Raw genomic sequence first — 13,751 nt, forward strand, 5'->3', positions numbered from 1 at the left:
TTCCTGATTCCACAACCAATTTCCTCAGCAGTTTCAACAGCAGTTGAAAAAGCCTCCTTGCCCAGTTTCCTTTTGTCATTGGGGTTCTGGTTCCCCTTTGTCAGGTCATTCTTGGGGAGTGCAAGCCTGCTGGTCAGCTAATTCCCTGGGACGTTCAGCTTGGAAACCCATGCTGGCCAGGGGAGCCTTTTGTGCCATCTGAGTGACTATCAAAACTGAACTGTGTGCCCTCCTGAGCCCTGTGCTAGGGACAGGCATTTCTGCTGGTGTTACTAGTAAGGCAAAACGGATGAGGCAGAAGATTTCAGAAAAAGACATCAGAAAGGGAGATTTATCTCTCCTTACTGAAACAGTCTACAAGCTAGCTGTTCATGCTGGAGGTGTGGTGAACAGGAAATTCCCTAAGCAGTGTGCAATCTGTTTATGGCTGGTGCAATTCTCAGCTATCACAGGGTCAACCAAAAACCTGGTGCAAGCTGCCCAGTCTCAGCACAGGCTCTCAAAGACATGCTGACCAAGTGTCTTGCTACCACTCTCTTTGTGTGTGTTCCCTCTTAAGTTTTCTGCATCAAAAACAGGTATCTAAGAATTGGCTTTCATTAAAGTCTTGAAAGAGCACTTCAAACTGTGGAAGATCAGAGATGCTCTAGCAACAAAAAAGGATGTTATTTGCTCTAATTCCCTGCCTGGTTTCAACAGGACAGGACCAGGATAAATTCAGTACATTCAGCAGGTGAATCCCATTGCTGTACTTGGTCTGAGTGAATGTGGGTTGACTACCCAGTTTCAAATAAGCCACAGAAGTGTGCTGCTGCAGCCTTTGCAATGTTCCTTGCTGTTGTGCTCTGAAATGGGTGCTGTGTGTCCTGGCCATGGAGTGGTCCTGCCATGCTGTGCGCACTTCTTTGCTGTTGAAACCTAATTTAGGGCTTGGAAGTGGCAGGAGGTTATTGTGGCTTAGCCAGCTACTGTCTGTTAGCAGAGCTGTGGCCGTAGTAAATGTGATATTATTGTCACAGCCTTTGAAGTTTGGGGGTGAAGGGGCGTTTCTGCCTCGGCACTTGCAGCTGCACTTGCTTGTTTATCTGATCTCCAGGACTTGAGTGAGGATCTTGTTTATCTGATCTCCCCAGGGCTCGAGTGAGGATCTTTGCGAGGGCTCCTTTGCCAGCCTGGTGTGTGACTTTGCAGCGAGGGCAGGGAATGACCGTTTGGAAGGTTTGCTCAGAACTCCCCACTTGCATCCTGTGGAGACCCTGCTTGCGGGGCTGGAGGGTGTGACTCAGGCGAGAAGAGGATGGCAATTTCTTGATCCAGCTCGAACCACACCTAGGTACTGCCTCCCTGCCCTTGAACTGTTTATTTTGTCACCATGTGTATTTTATTCTGCACAGAGGGGAGTTCAGTGGCAAGGCATAGTGTGATGCATCTGTCAGTTCATGCATCCATGTAATCACTGTATCTAGTGCCCTCCCAGGCACAGAATAAAGATGTTTCAGACCCGGCTGTATCAAATACGCTGTACTGAAGGAGAAGTACTAGTGCTGTGCATTGGGCTTTTGTCTTCATGGAGACAAATTACACAAGTAAACAAAAATCCAGCCCTGTTGTTTGGAGGAAGCTGGAATATACACTGAGGGGATGAAATAAGAGAGCATTGGGACACACCAGCAGGCTTCAAGACTGTCATGCTCAAGACTGGTGTTTGGGGCTGAATGCAGAGCACACCAAAAGCCATACAAGCACTGAATTATTTGGACAAAACAAAACAAACTAACCACACAACCAAACCAACCAAACAAAAGCTAAAATTGGCACTTGGCAGCAGTGCTTTCATTTCGCTGCATTTCAGCTCATTGCCTGTAAATCATGCTTGGCATCTGACTTTTTAGGACACTATGAAGAAAAGCTTGCTGATTTCTCTGCAGTGCTCACATTGGGGTTATGACTAGCACCAAAAGTACGTAAGGAAATGGTGACAGTGGTGAGCCTCCCCTCTGCAGCAACCCAGAGCTAGGTCACATCAGCATACTGAGTCTCTGGAGAGAGAGAATAAGGTTATATGAACAAGGGATACAGCTTGGAGAAAATAAACGAATGTTTACTGCCTTTAATCACTGACTTTCCATGAATGTCACTCAGACAGCAGGTGTTGCTTCTTTGTACAGCCTTCTTGGTTAGGCTGACCTTTTGCTTGTGACCAAATTGCTCTTCATTTTTTTTGCGACTGTTTTCTAGTGTTTTCTTTTTAAGTTGGGTACCACTGCTGAACACTTTGCTTTTGCTCTTAGGGTGTGAAAACCTCTTGCAGAACCAATTACTTGCCTGTTAGAAGCATGCTTCACATAATTGGTTTGGAAAGTCAGTCTTTCATTAACCGCTTTTGCTTTTCTCATTCTTTACTTCTGATTTCCTCTGTGAGAAGAAAAAAAAAAAGATGCTGCCCCCCATAACCCTACTTTTTATAAGTGCTATTTCCTGTGGCCTTGAAGAGCTTGTTGAACACAGAAATGAGAACCTGAGTACACTGGTGTTCTCTTGCTGAGTGTAAAAGGGAGCAGGTATGTGGTGCAGCCTCGTGCTGGCTTCCAGGAACCCCCAGCCTTGCAGGGTGCTGCTGGGGCAGCATGTCTGTTGGGAATCCCTCCTTCCCCACACCGCTGCATGGGGCCCTGCTCTCCAAAGGTCCTGTCAGCATGGCAAATGCATCTCCACTGGAGATGCAGATGGAAATGCTGCTCTTTTTTGGCCCTCTCAGCGTCTCCATGTGCTGAACAGGGCCAGCAGATGGCTTCCCTGGGCGGGGAGCAGGGCCACATTCAAAGCACTCAGACTCTCACCTGGAATATGCAACAGAAGTGACACATTTTAAATTTGGTGGATGAATACTCCACACATCCCTGAATGCTTCAGATTCAAATAATAGTACTTGTGGTGGGTTGACTCAGGCCAGCAGCCCAATGGCCACCCAGCTGCTCTCTTGTTCCCCCTCCTTAACAGAATGGGAGAGAAAACAAGATGTAAAGGCTCATGGTTGAGATAAAGACAGGGATATCAGTTACCGATTGCTGTAACAGGTGAAACAGACTTGCTTTGAGGAAATTATTGTTAAGTGAAAGGGATTTGGATAGTGAGAAACTAGGACAAAACAACACTTGCCCTCCCTCTCCTTATTTCCTGGGCTCAACCTCAGGCCTTCATTCCCAGCTTCCTCTCCCCCATCCCCCCCTCCAAGTCCTTAAATGAGCAAACCCAGACATAATATAAATTGCAGTTCCCCACAGAGCAGTTAAATCTGACAGCAATTTAGGCAGGACACTTGAAGTGTTTTCAGTATACACTTGGAAGTAAACAGAATAATATCATAATGATGACATAATACTTTTATTTCTAATGGCAGCCAGTTCACTAATATTAAGCTTAAACCAGAAGGCGTGGAGGACTTGTGTGGAGAACTTCTGCTAGTTTTGTGTTTCTGACTGAGCTGCTGGGGTCAGGCTGAACCGAGTCTTTGTGTGCACGTTGAGGATGGGTCAGTCGTCCGAGGTCTGTTAAGAATGAAATTGCGGGTGTGAACACACAGCTAGCAGCTGGAAAGAAAAGCCTGAGTAGAAACTCTTTTTAGTAAGAGAGAACTCAGTGCAAGGAGAGAGAACAAGAGACATAAAAAAGGTTTCCCCACAGTGCTTCCCCATGGCCACTAAGTTTTCGCAGCTGGGACCTTTCCTGTGGCCACCAGTGCACCCCTGCTGCCCCAGTGAGGTCTCTGTCACCCCTAAGGCTTGTCCCTGTGTCATAGGCTGACACCCAGCTCCCCCTGGGGCTTCTTTCCCTGCCCTCCTCACAAAAATCTCGGGGCCCTTTCCCTAGGCAGGCTCAGTACCTCCCTGAAGATGGGACAAGTTCCCACCTGACCTTCTCCTAAAAGCACATAAGAAATGGTGAACACAGTAAGTCCATGACATGAAGCTTTATGGGGAATTTAAGGAGTGGATCTATAGAAATCTAGTCTAATAGTGGAGAGCAGCCAGCAAGGAGTAGGTGAGGTCCATCCCCCACAAGGACGCAGGGGCTTCAGACCTGCTGCCTCCCTGACAAGTGAGCAAATAACTCTGTGGTGTCTTACCGTCTTGCCCCAGAATGGTGTCGAGCCCCTCAGCACAGAGCCATGGTGCCTGCATGCTGCATGCCCATGGCCCACATGCCAGAGGCTACAGCAGCTGTGTGAGGTGTGCAGTGGGATGCTGCCTTATGGAGCCCCCCTAGAAAGTGCCCCTTTTTCTGGCTCGATGTCCTGGGAATGCTGTGTCACGTGTCCTGAGACAAAGCTCTTTCACATCAGGGACATGCAGGAGTTTGAGACTGTGGCTATAAAAGCATGAGAGAGCAGTTCACTTGTGCTTTATTTACTGCTGGGCCTTCTTCCTCACAGTTTCTCCTCTGAAATTAAAAAACATTGGTGTCAGGAGTAGTTACTCCTTTTTAACCCAGAGCAACAAATGTGTGATCCCGAAGCAGTGTTTTCCCACACAGCTTTTACTGGCAGCTGAAATCTGTAGCTGTGGTTTGCATTCTGTGTTGTATTGTTCTTTGCTCTTTATTTGTGGTTGCATTTTTCTGATGCCTTTCCAGGTGATGTATGATTCTTATTGTTACCTGGGTTGATGATTTATATGTTTCTTGTCAGCATTTAGTGCACTTTGATGTACGGTGGCATTGTGAAGCAGAGGTGTGTGTTCACAACCAGTGTTTCCACGGTCCTCTCAGCAATCTGTGATGACTCATGTTTTTCATGTTGTCCTTTTTTTGTTTTTCCTTTACTGTTGCTAATGCATGCATGAACTCAAGTCTAGGATGTACTCTATTTTAAACTTGCCTCCAAGGGAGTTACTCACTTTATATTAAGACATCGGAATGAGTAGCTGGTATTGCTAAGGGTGAGGGGAATATGAGCTTGACTAGAGATGTAGTGCCTGTGGTAGGCAAAAAATAGCTAAAATTATGAACACTGGCAGGTGGCAGCCAATTGTGCATGTATGCATGTGGGTGAGTGTCCAAAACAGAATTATCTTCCATCTACCACTGTGCCTGAAGCCGATACATCTCTTAAGGCAGTTTCCCTCCATGCAGCTTGTACGGCACATGGCTCTGTGCCCAGGCAGAAGAGGGTACGTGACTGGTGGTGGAGGGGGAGAAAATGATGGTGTGAGGAGCTTATGTTTTCTCCAAAAGCCTGGGACAATAGCGGGTGAAGCTGCAGGGTGCAGGACAGGCTGCAAGCAGCAGCGAGGAACAGAGGCTTGTGTCTGGGAGAGTCTCCTGCTAGTCCAGTCCAGGCCCCCTTGCACTGGGACAGGAAGCATGTGGAAAGTTACAAATGCCCCAAAAGCAGCACCGCTGATGAAGACAATAGGAGGCAGAGTAGCTAATGCTGTTTGGGTTGTTTGTCTCACCCAGAGGTGGCTACGTTCCCGTGTTGGAAGGATGGAAGAGGTGGTCTGTAAAAATACTTCATATACTTTTGCAAGCAAGATAATAGCATCTTTCTCTTTTGGCACAGAACTCTGCTTTGCCGGCATGAGGTGGGACCTGGAAGCTGAGGAACATGAGCACTGCATTGGCTGTGTTTGCAAGATTTCAGGACCTGGAGGAGAAGTGACTTGGGTGAGCAGCCAGGAGACGTTTGGGAGGGAGGGCAGGACACATGGTGCCACGGCAGGTGCTGGGGAGTGGGAAATGCCCTGAACTCATTGCCTGGAGGTGGGAATTGGCTAAGAGCAGGTATGGGGGCTGACAACACAGAAGGGAGGAACTGCATTGAGGCCCCTCAGACTCTGCTTGGATGAGCAAGAGAGCTCATCCTTTCACTTCATAAGGGAATCAGATATAATCTCCTTTGTCTCAGAGCCTGGTATCCTGGAGATACCGGTCTGAATTGACTCTCAGTGTGCAGTTTGTGAGTGAGGGCATGGTTACAGGGACATTTTTAGCTGAAGGGGAGAAGAGAAGAGGAAAGATGTGGTCACACTAACCCTGCAGTAAAGGAGGAAGCTGAAACAGCGGGCTGGGGCCAGGGTCTTGTGGGCAGGATCAGCGTTTGGACGGACATTGGCAGGGTCTCCATGCTGAAAGAAGCCACAGGTCTTCTAGCCACATGAAAAAACATATTTGATGGCACAAGAAAAGCTCAATAAGAAGTCCCAGCTGTAGGCAAGGCAGCTCCCGGCTTCAGCACCATGCACCACTAATACTCAGTTAAGCCACTGTCCCTGTCTCCTGCCTGTGTTCCTTGGGTCTGTTATATGATGCTGCCAGGAGGGCACATGGTCTGTGACATTCACAGCCTCAACTGCCAGGGCAGTGTGGCCTTGTGAGAGAGTAGTGTGATACTTCCAAAACAGCCAGACTCACAGGTGATTCATAAGTATTTGCATTCTGAAAATGACTTCTCTGCTGGGATGGGTGAATCACATCTGGTGGTGGTGAGGGCTTGGAGGGAGATAAGGCCCTTCTTTCCACAAAGGGTGGCAGAGTCTTCCCCAGCCTGAGTGCTTTGGCACCGTGGCCTGTGCTGAGCTGAGGACCTTTGGGAAACTCCTTACTCACCATTGTTGAGCAAGGTGCACACCCGGTCCCACAGTAGCGCCCATTCCAGTTGACCAGGTGGATGCTCGGGGTGGTTCCTACCTAGCACCCATGGCCTGGGCTCCCCCCATGCTGCTGCAGGCTGGCATATTGCCTGCTCTGGAGAGGTCCTGTGTCTCCTTCAGGGCTATGGTGGCTGCCTGCGCTGCCCTCCCTCCTGGGTGGGAGAGGATGCTTAAGCTTTTCCGTGATGCTCGGTGTTAGCAAGGGCAGGAAGTGCTCGTGATCTAAGCTTTGAGGAGACCTTCTTCCCCAATATTGCTGGTTTTAGGCTTGAGTAGATCGTGCATCCCTGGAGGACTGAGCAGGGATAGCACTTGTGTGTGTGCGTGTGTGTCTGTCTGGCAGGCTTGCCATGGGTTTATCCCAGAAATGAGGTTTGCCCTGTGACTGGGAGACAGAGGTGATGGCTTGTGGCTACAGCTTGAGCATGTGTTCTCTACAAAACTTGCAGCTTCCCCTGGAGAGCCCTGGGCTCAGGGCACCCTCTAGAAAGAGAGCCTGGTTCCATGCGGGCCAGGAACCAGGGGACTGAGAACTACAGGGTGGACTGATATATGCCAGCACCCTGCCCTACTGGTTAGCCCTGCCTGCTGCAGGGGCCGGGACAGGGGCTCTCCAGAGAGCTCTTCCCACCTTCTCATCCTATGGCTTGACGCCAGGTCCTGCCTCAGCTCCGAGCTAGAATTGTCCTTCCTCTGTTCAGTGTGTCTGCACTCAGGGTGGTAATGTCATGCAGGGAAATTCTCCTTGTGCAGCCAGAGAGGAGGAGAGGATGTGCAGGAGGGGCTGAACAGCTCCTCCCCATTCCAGACACCTTTAGGGTGACAGGCTTGTTCCACCCGTAGGTGCTCACAGCAGGCTGTCCCCTGTGACACCTCTCTGCCACCTGGAAAGAAGCGTAATAGTGGCGGTCATGATAAACAGCTCAGGACTTATTAGAACAGCAGATACAAACAGAAAATGTTTCCTCTTTTTTTTTTTTGTGTGTAAACACAGCTACAGGAAATCAGGCTATCTTGGGCAGGAAGCAGAGGTTACCCGGGACAGGGACAGGACAGCCAGCAGGGTTTTGCACGCTTCTGATGGCAGTCTTGATCCACTGCTGCTCCAAATAACTGTCACCATCTTAATTTTCTGATGGGGTCTCAGGATCCTTGGAGGGGCTTTGGTGAGGGGGAGCAGGGATGTCACACCTGTAGCCTGAGAGACAGTCTGCTTTGCTGTGCATCCTGCATCTCCCAGCCACGGCTGGATGAGCACTCTCAGGAAACGCTCTACAAGGAATGAGCTGAAGTCAGGACAGCTTATGAACTGCTGTGATGAACGAGATGGAGGCCTTGAAGACTAGAGCAGGGAGGTTTAAAAAGTGCAATTTAAATGAACACCCTGCTTTACACATGCAAATTTGCAGACTTGTTAATCTGTGACTTCTGGATGCAGATACCAAATGTGACCATATCAAAGTGGGTTTTGGCAAAAACAGACCTGGATTGCTTTGAGAATGTTAAATGGGAAGCTCAGTTCAGACTAATCTTAAAAGTAAAATCATCAGGACACTCAAAAGTAGATTAAGATCCAAATAAGCATCTGAGTCCAAAGAAGTTAGGATGGCTATTGCCAGTACTGCATTATTGAGACTGTTTGCCAGCTAGACACAATGATGTTAGTTCCAGCTGCAGCCCTGCAGAGCTTTAGACATACATGGTGTTATTAAACCTCTTTAGGACTGGAGCTTTCCCAGTTCTTCTGAAGATTTGCCACATAGGTCTCTTGGGACCAGTGTGGGCTGACTGTATTATGAAGTGTATCAAATTGAAAGTTTTAGGTTGGCTCATCAGCAAAGTGCTCAGTATTGATGTGAAAGCAAAGGGTCTGAGTGCACAGAAGGGGCATCCTACAATACCTCTTCGCTGGATATAGTTTGCAGCTTTTCATTGCTCTTCCTCTGCCATTGATAACCTGTTTAACTGAAATGTCCTTACCAAGAGATGGGTCACTGCTGTCTTAATTGCTAAGAATACCAAAAAAATGTCCTGAATTAAGCCAAGCATTTGTAACAAAACGATCATAGGCTTGGAGAAGACTATTATTTGGGTAAGCAGGACTTGCTCTGAGAAGTGGAAAGCAGTGAGAGGAGAACAATCCTGTTGATAATAAGAAGTTGTTTGTTGATTTCTCACTTGGCCTAGGGACTCATGTCTAAACATCTGAACAAGCTGTGTGAGAAGATGTGTGCTAACTTTGAATCCTTGGAAGAGAGGGAAATTACAGAGACTGGGTACATACCAGTGACATGTGACAGTAGGTGTAACAATGGCTAAAGAACTAATGACATCACACTTGAGAGAATATCGGGAAACTTAGCAGAGTCCAGTCGCAGCCCAGTCAACAGACAAGAGCTGAAGCTCTCTCCATAGTTCGAAAGGCTCACACGTGTTGTCTGGAACTGCTTTATTGTCTGCAGACTTGGTTTGCCAGTGCTTTTAATCTGAACCCTGGTTTGCAGTCCTTAAATGTTCTGGATTGTTTCTAAAGGGACAACGAAAAGATATCTAAAAGCAGTTTACTTTCCATAGGGGGCCTCTGATCACTGATGTGACTGACCAAATTCCCCTTCTGAAAATGCGGGCACAGTAAGTAAGAGCAGAACAGAGAACTAGAGGGGTCCTGGGAAGTGACCTATACCTGGGTGTGTAACTGACACTGAATCATTTGTCAGTGCAAACCCCAGCTCAAGAGTTGCAACCCTCTGGTACGAAACAAAACTGCTTTCTGGGACGGAGTGGCCCTGTCGACCCTTTAAGATTGTCCTTGGGCAAGCAACTCCCTCTGCCTTACCTGTGGCATGTAGCAGAAAAGTCTTTGAGCTGGGACAGGCAGAGGAGCAGAGACCAAAGGCAGTGGGGGGTGACTTTCATTCCTCCTACCTCTTAGTCAATTTCTGTAGTATCTACCTTGGAGTGAGATTGCTATTTAAACCATAGTGTTTAAGGAATTGCTGAGAAGAAATACAATTCTGGCTTATAATTACCATTCTTGAGGATAAATACAGAATGCTTTTTCCTTCACTGGACAAAGTCCCGAGATCCACTGGTGAAAAAATAGCTTAATCTGGGTGAAAAATAAAACACCTGTTTCTCACAGGGAGGGGTGATGAACCTGAGGAATTCTGATTTCAGTCACCCTCACACCTGTGTGGAGAACAAGGTTCAGCCAAAGCTTATTTGGCCTAATTGGCAAATTACTTAAAGCAGGTAAAGGTGGGTGGGGCCTAGTTTAGTTGTGCTGTGCTGGCTGGGAGGTAAGGTTGTGTGATCTTCTACCTGCATGCTTTGAATTCTGTAGCTTAATGTTCCTATCTAGGCTTAGAGTATTACCACTGACTTGGGTTTTGCTGTGTGTGTTCGAAAGTGGCCTGGCTTTGTGCCAATTAATCCCTCATAGCTGAGAAAGTGCTTCAAAAAGGGGAGCTTGGGTCCTTAAAAATCCACTAGATACCTGTTACTGAGTAGTGCTAGAGAGTGGTCAGAGGCTTAGGGGCTTTTTGTTTGACCTGGGAGCTGGTGCAGTGCTGTGTGGTTATTGTATCCTTAGTGTAACTGCTCAGAACTACATCTCTGTTTTTTTTTGGGGGGGACAGCTGCTGATACAGAGGCTTGGCAAACTCCAAAAGCAGCAAAATCCTATTCAACAAGGATTATTCTGGTTCTGTCCTATGTCACCAATACCAGGACAGCAGAGGGATTTGTGCACCTTGACTCTTAAAATCTCAAGTCTTGTACACACTGCGCAGCTGTAAAAACAGTGAAAGCTGTGCCTCTGTGACCTTGGCTAATGTGCAGCTCCGTGTCACCCTATCTGCAGGCCTCCTCGCGTTGCCCCTCGGGAGCGGGGGCCTCTGAAGCTTTCAGGCCGGCAGTCATGAAAATATTCTTTTTGCGGTCATAAACCGGAACATGAACCTTAAATCCTGCCTGTGTTTTTCACACAGGAAAATACAGTCAAAGGAGAGAGTGAGACTCCGCTAACCAGCAGCTGCACAGGGATCAAATGGTGTTTACAAGAAAGGAAACCACCTGTGAAATCCGTCTTGATAATTTTACCTGACCAGATCTGTGCTCCCTTCATGAACCTCTGAGCACTGGCTCTCCCTCAGCCTGACACGAGAGCTGAAGTGACTGAATAGGCATGTGCAAGGCTGTCCCCTGACAGAGGCACCTCCGCCAGAGCGTTCCCAGCTCTCCTGCTGTAAACACGCTGGTGCAGACTGGGATATGCTGGACTGGAGCGGAGCAACTGCAGGCACTGGATGGAGCTGGCTGTGGACGCTGCTGTGTGAGGTAAGGGAGGGAGGACTCTGCAGCATTATGGTGTGTGGTGGGTTCCTGCCCCAGGGCTGGGTTGGGTGCTTTGCCTGGTGTGGGTTTGAGTCCAGGAGCAGTGTTGGGGAATGTCTCTAGGCAGTTCATCCGAAATTCTTCTCAGGCACTGTTTGATCAAAAGCAGTGTAGTACAAATGTTTTTGTTCTGAAAGCTGATCTGATGAGATAAGGTACTGTCAAGTAGGTATTTCCATTAGACATAAAAGAAAATAACTCATTTTCTTCCACCACCACCACACTAGTTCCATATCTTGGTGGAGGGAGAGCAGCTCTACCCACTCGGCACTCCTGGATCCCTTGTAGACCAGTGCTGACCCAGGGTCTAGGCAGCAGTGGGGCCGTTCACTCTAACCCAGGACTTCTCTGGGCGCTCACAGCCTGCACAGAAAATGGAGGAACAGTGTGTGTCAGAAGAAACGGGTATATACTGGTTCTCCAGAGTTAGCTGGCAGCAGCTCCTGTATAAAGGGGCCTTTTAACTCACCCTATTGTGCCTTGGCTGAGTGTAGTTCTAGACTTCTCCTCTCTGCAGTGCATTGCTTATTTTCATTTTGTCTGTAACTCTCATGTTCTTGACCCTGATTTGTTTGAATGTCAAAGGCTGAGCATCTTCCTGCAGGGACAAACCTTTGCATAGAGTGAGGCCCTCCTGCTGTAGCACCTGTGTAAACTGCACTTGTCCGGGGCTGTTGAGTGTGGCTGGAAGGTGGAAGTCCTCCCTCTCTGAGTCCCTTGGAAGGTTTTTGAGAGGTTTGGAGTGAGGAAGGTTCATACCTCCTTCCTTGCAGTGTTCTGTCTGTCCTGTAATACCTCATGTTCTCATCCATGCTGAAGTGATTTATGCTGCTTCTGAGATGGTGCTAACCAGAGGGTTTTGTCTCAGAGTTGTTTTTCATGTATGAAGTGAGCTGCTTTTAATTAAGTGGGAGAAATAACATGTCTTTTTTCAAAGCCCTTTTGTCCTGCTGTTAACACCCTGCTTAGGTAAAAGCATTGCAACTGTCCAGGGTTACCCATTTAGCCTTTTGCCAAGGGATGCATGTTTGCCACCAGGTTTGGGACAACATATATATTTCCATATATTTCCTATTTTCCAGCTATCCAGAGGCCATTCATTTCATTATTTGTCTGAAAACCATGTTGGTTGTTTACTATCATATGCTGTCTGGTAAAGGGAGTTGGTTTTTCAAATCCTTTGCAAAATCAGCCCCAAAGATAAAAGAGCTTTGTGCTAGCTGGAACTCTGTTGTTAGGACAAGAGTATTCCTGCAATACCTTTTCCTCTGAGGTTTTACATCATGTTTCTGATCTCAGTGTGTTTATATATAGAATGGTAATTCTGTGAGCTTTGCTTCTGGTGAAAATGCTGCTGCTCTGGCTGGGTGCGTTGGCAGTGAGTGTGCAGAGGAGTGGTGAGGGTGGCTGGTGCAATGGAGCACAGCCCTTGTTACCTCTTGTGTGCCTTGGGCTTTATTACTACGTGCATTATTTTGTTCTGGGTGGGATGAGAGGTGCATTGGTGTCTTGGGTAGCATAGAGGTTCATGCTTACCAGTCGCAACTACTGGGCTGTCCTGGGAAGGATTTTTTTTTTCTGGAGACAACCGTTTGGGAAACTCTCAGCCACAGAGCGAGGAGGGGCTGATGAGGAGGCCCTTGTCTGTGAGTGTGTGGGGGAGCGATTGGGAGAGCTGTAACTGGAAGGAGATACAGTTCCCACATGTGGAGAGAAAAGGGTCATACCTTAGGTCCTGGGTGCAGCCCAGGAGTGAGCAAAGTGGTGCCATGGGAGGGCATGTGCCAGGTGAGGCTGGTCCCTCTGCTGTGAGTGTCGAGAGTGCGAGAGAATGAATACTGCCTTCCCAGCAAGCAGGCAGCTCATCTGGATGGCATTGTCTGCCTGCCCAGACCTTGCTGTGCCCTTGCTTCCCAAAGTAGTACCTGTTATAAGAAACCTCCCCAGTGCCCTTGGCTGAAGGCTGCAAAAGGAGAAAGTCTGGTGTTGGGTGAAGTCCGTGGAGGAATGTATGGAGGGGGCTGCTGGGTGGTAGACAGAGAGAAAGGGCAATAAATATGTGTGGAGGCAGAGCAGAAGTGCTGATGGCAAGGCAGCATGGCGTGGAGCAGACAAAAGGACCCCAAACTGTGGGACATAGTCACTGTGTTTATCAGCCCTGGCACAGGGGAGGAGAGATAAGAGGTACCAGCTGGCTTTGCATGCTGATGTGATGAGTGTTACACATACCCAAATAACTAGGAAAAATCCTGTCCTCTGGGTGATTCCACCTGCCCCCATAATCACTTATATCTGCATTGTTTTTATCCTGCCCACGCATTTTGGCTGCTCCAATAAGCACACAAAGAAACCACCCTCCTACTGCTGAGTGACTCACACTGTCACCCCTCCAGGAAACCAAGAGATAACCTCACTACAGTTGATAACGGCAGCTCTCCTTAGCTTCACAAGTAGCGGGACACCACTCAAATACTGCTTGCAGCAGCTTCAGGGGCATCCCCACCTCCTCAAATTCAAATGTGCTCTGGAGATCAAAGAGTTGAGCTCTTCAACTGGGTCACCTTTGCACAGAGCAGGTGGGGATTCCTCCTGGGGGTGGCTTTTCTCTTTCCTGCTTTGTGCTTTGCTGCCCTTTGAGGCTGGCTGGTTTCTGCTCTGTTCTATGCTCCAACCCTTTCCTCTGCAGGGCTGTGCATAGTGCACTGT

The 13,751-nt window shown here is 48.2% G+C and overlaps 2 long non-coding RNA genes across 8 annotated transcripts in view; one reads left to right on the forward strand and one right to left on the reverse strand.

Moving 5' to 3' along the window:
* Positions 1-3,383: 3,383 nt before the first annotated feature.
* Positions 3,384-8,965, reverse strand: LOC110362697 (uncharacterized). Of its 2 annotated transcripts, none has more exons than XR_010474302.1 (3): positions 8,935-8,965; positions 7,282-7,534; positions 3,384-3,548 (listed from the first exon to the last, which is right to left on the reverse strand). It is a non-coding gene; the product is annotated as an uncharacterized LOC110362697 (long non-coding RNA). The 2 variants fall into 2 exon arrangements; XR_010474303.1 differs by lacking the exon at positions 3,384-3,548 and adding an exon at positions 4,129-4,440.
* LOC110362682 (uncharacterized) overlaps positions 4,921-13,751 on the forward strand; it is a 143,808-nt gene continuing 134,977 nt past the window's right edge. Inside the window, exons 1-3 of one of the 6 annotated variants that reach the window (XR_010474298.1) lie at positions 4,921-5,046; positions 5,561-5,664; positions 10,640-10,988. This is a non-coding gene — a long non-coding RNA (uncharacterized LOC110362682). Of the gene's footprint in view, positions 5,047-5,460; positions 5,665-9,001; positions 9,282-10,187; positions 10,989-13,751 lie in introns of those variants that run through there. The other 5 variants (XR_010474297.1, XR_010474299.1, XR_010474301.1 and 2 more) reach the window with 5 other exon arrangements.

Source organism: Columba livia, chromosome 8, assembly GCF_036013475.1.
Source record: "Columba livia isolate bColLiv1 breed racing homer chromosome 8, bColLiv1.pat.W.v2, whole genome shotgun sequence".
Lineage (NCBI taxonomy): Eukaryota > Metazoa > Chordata > Aves > Columbiformes > Columbidae > Columba > Columba livia.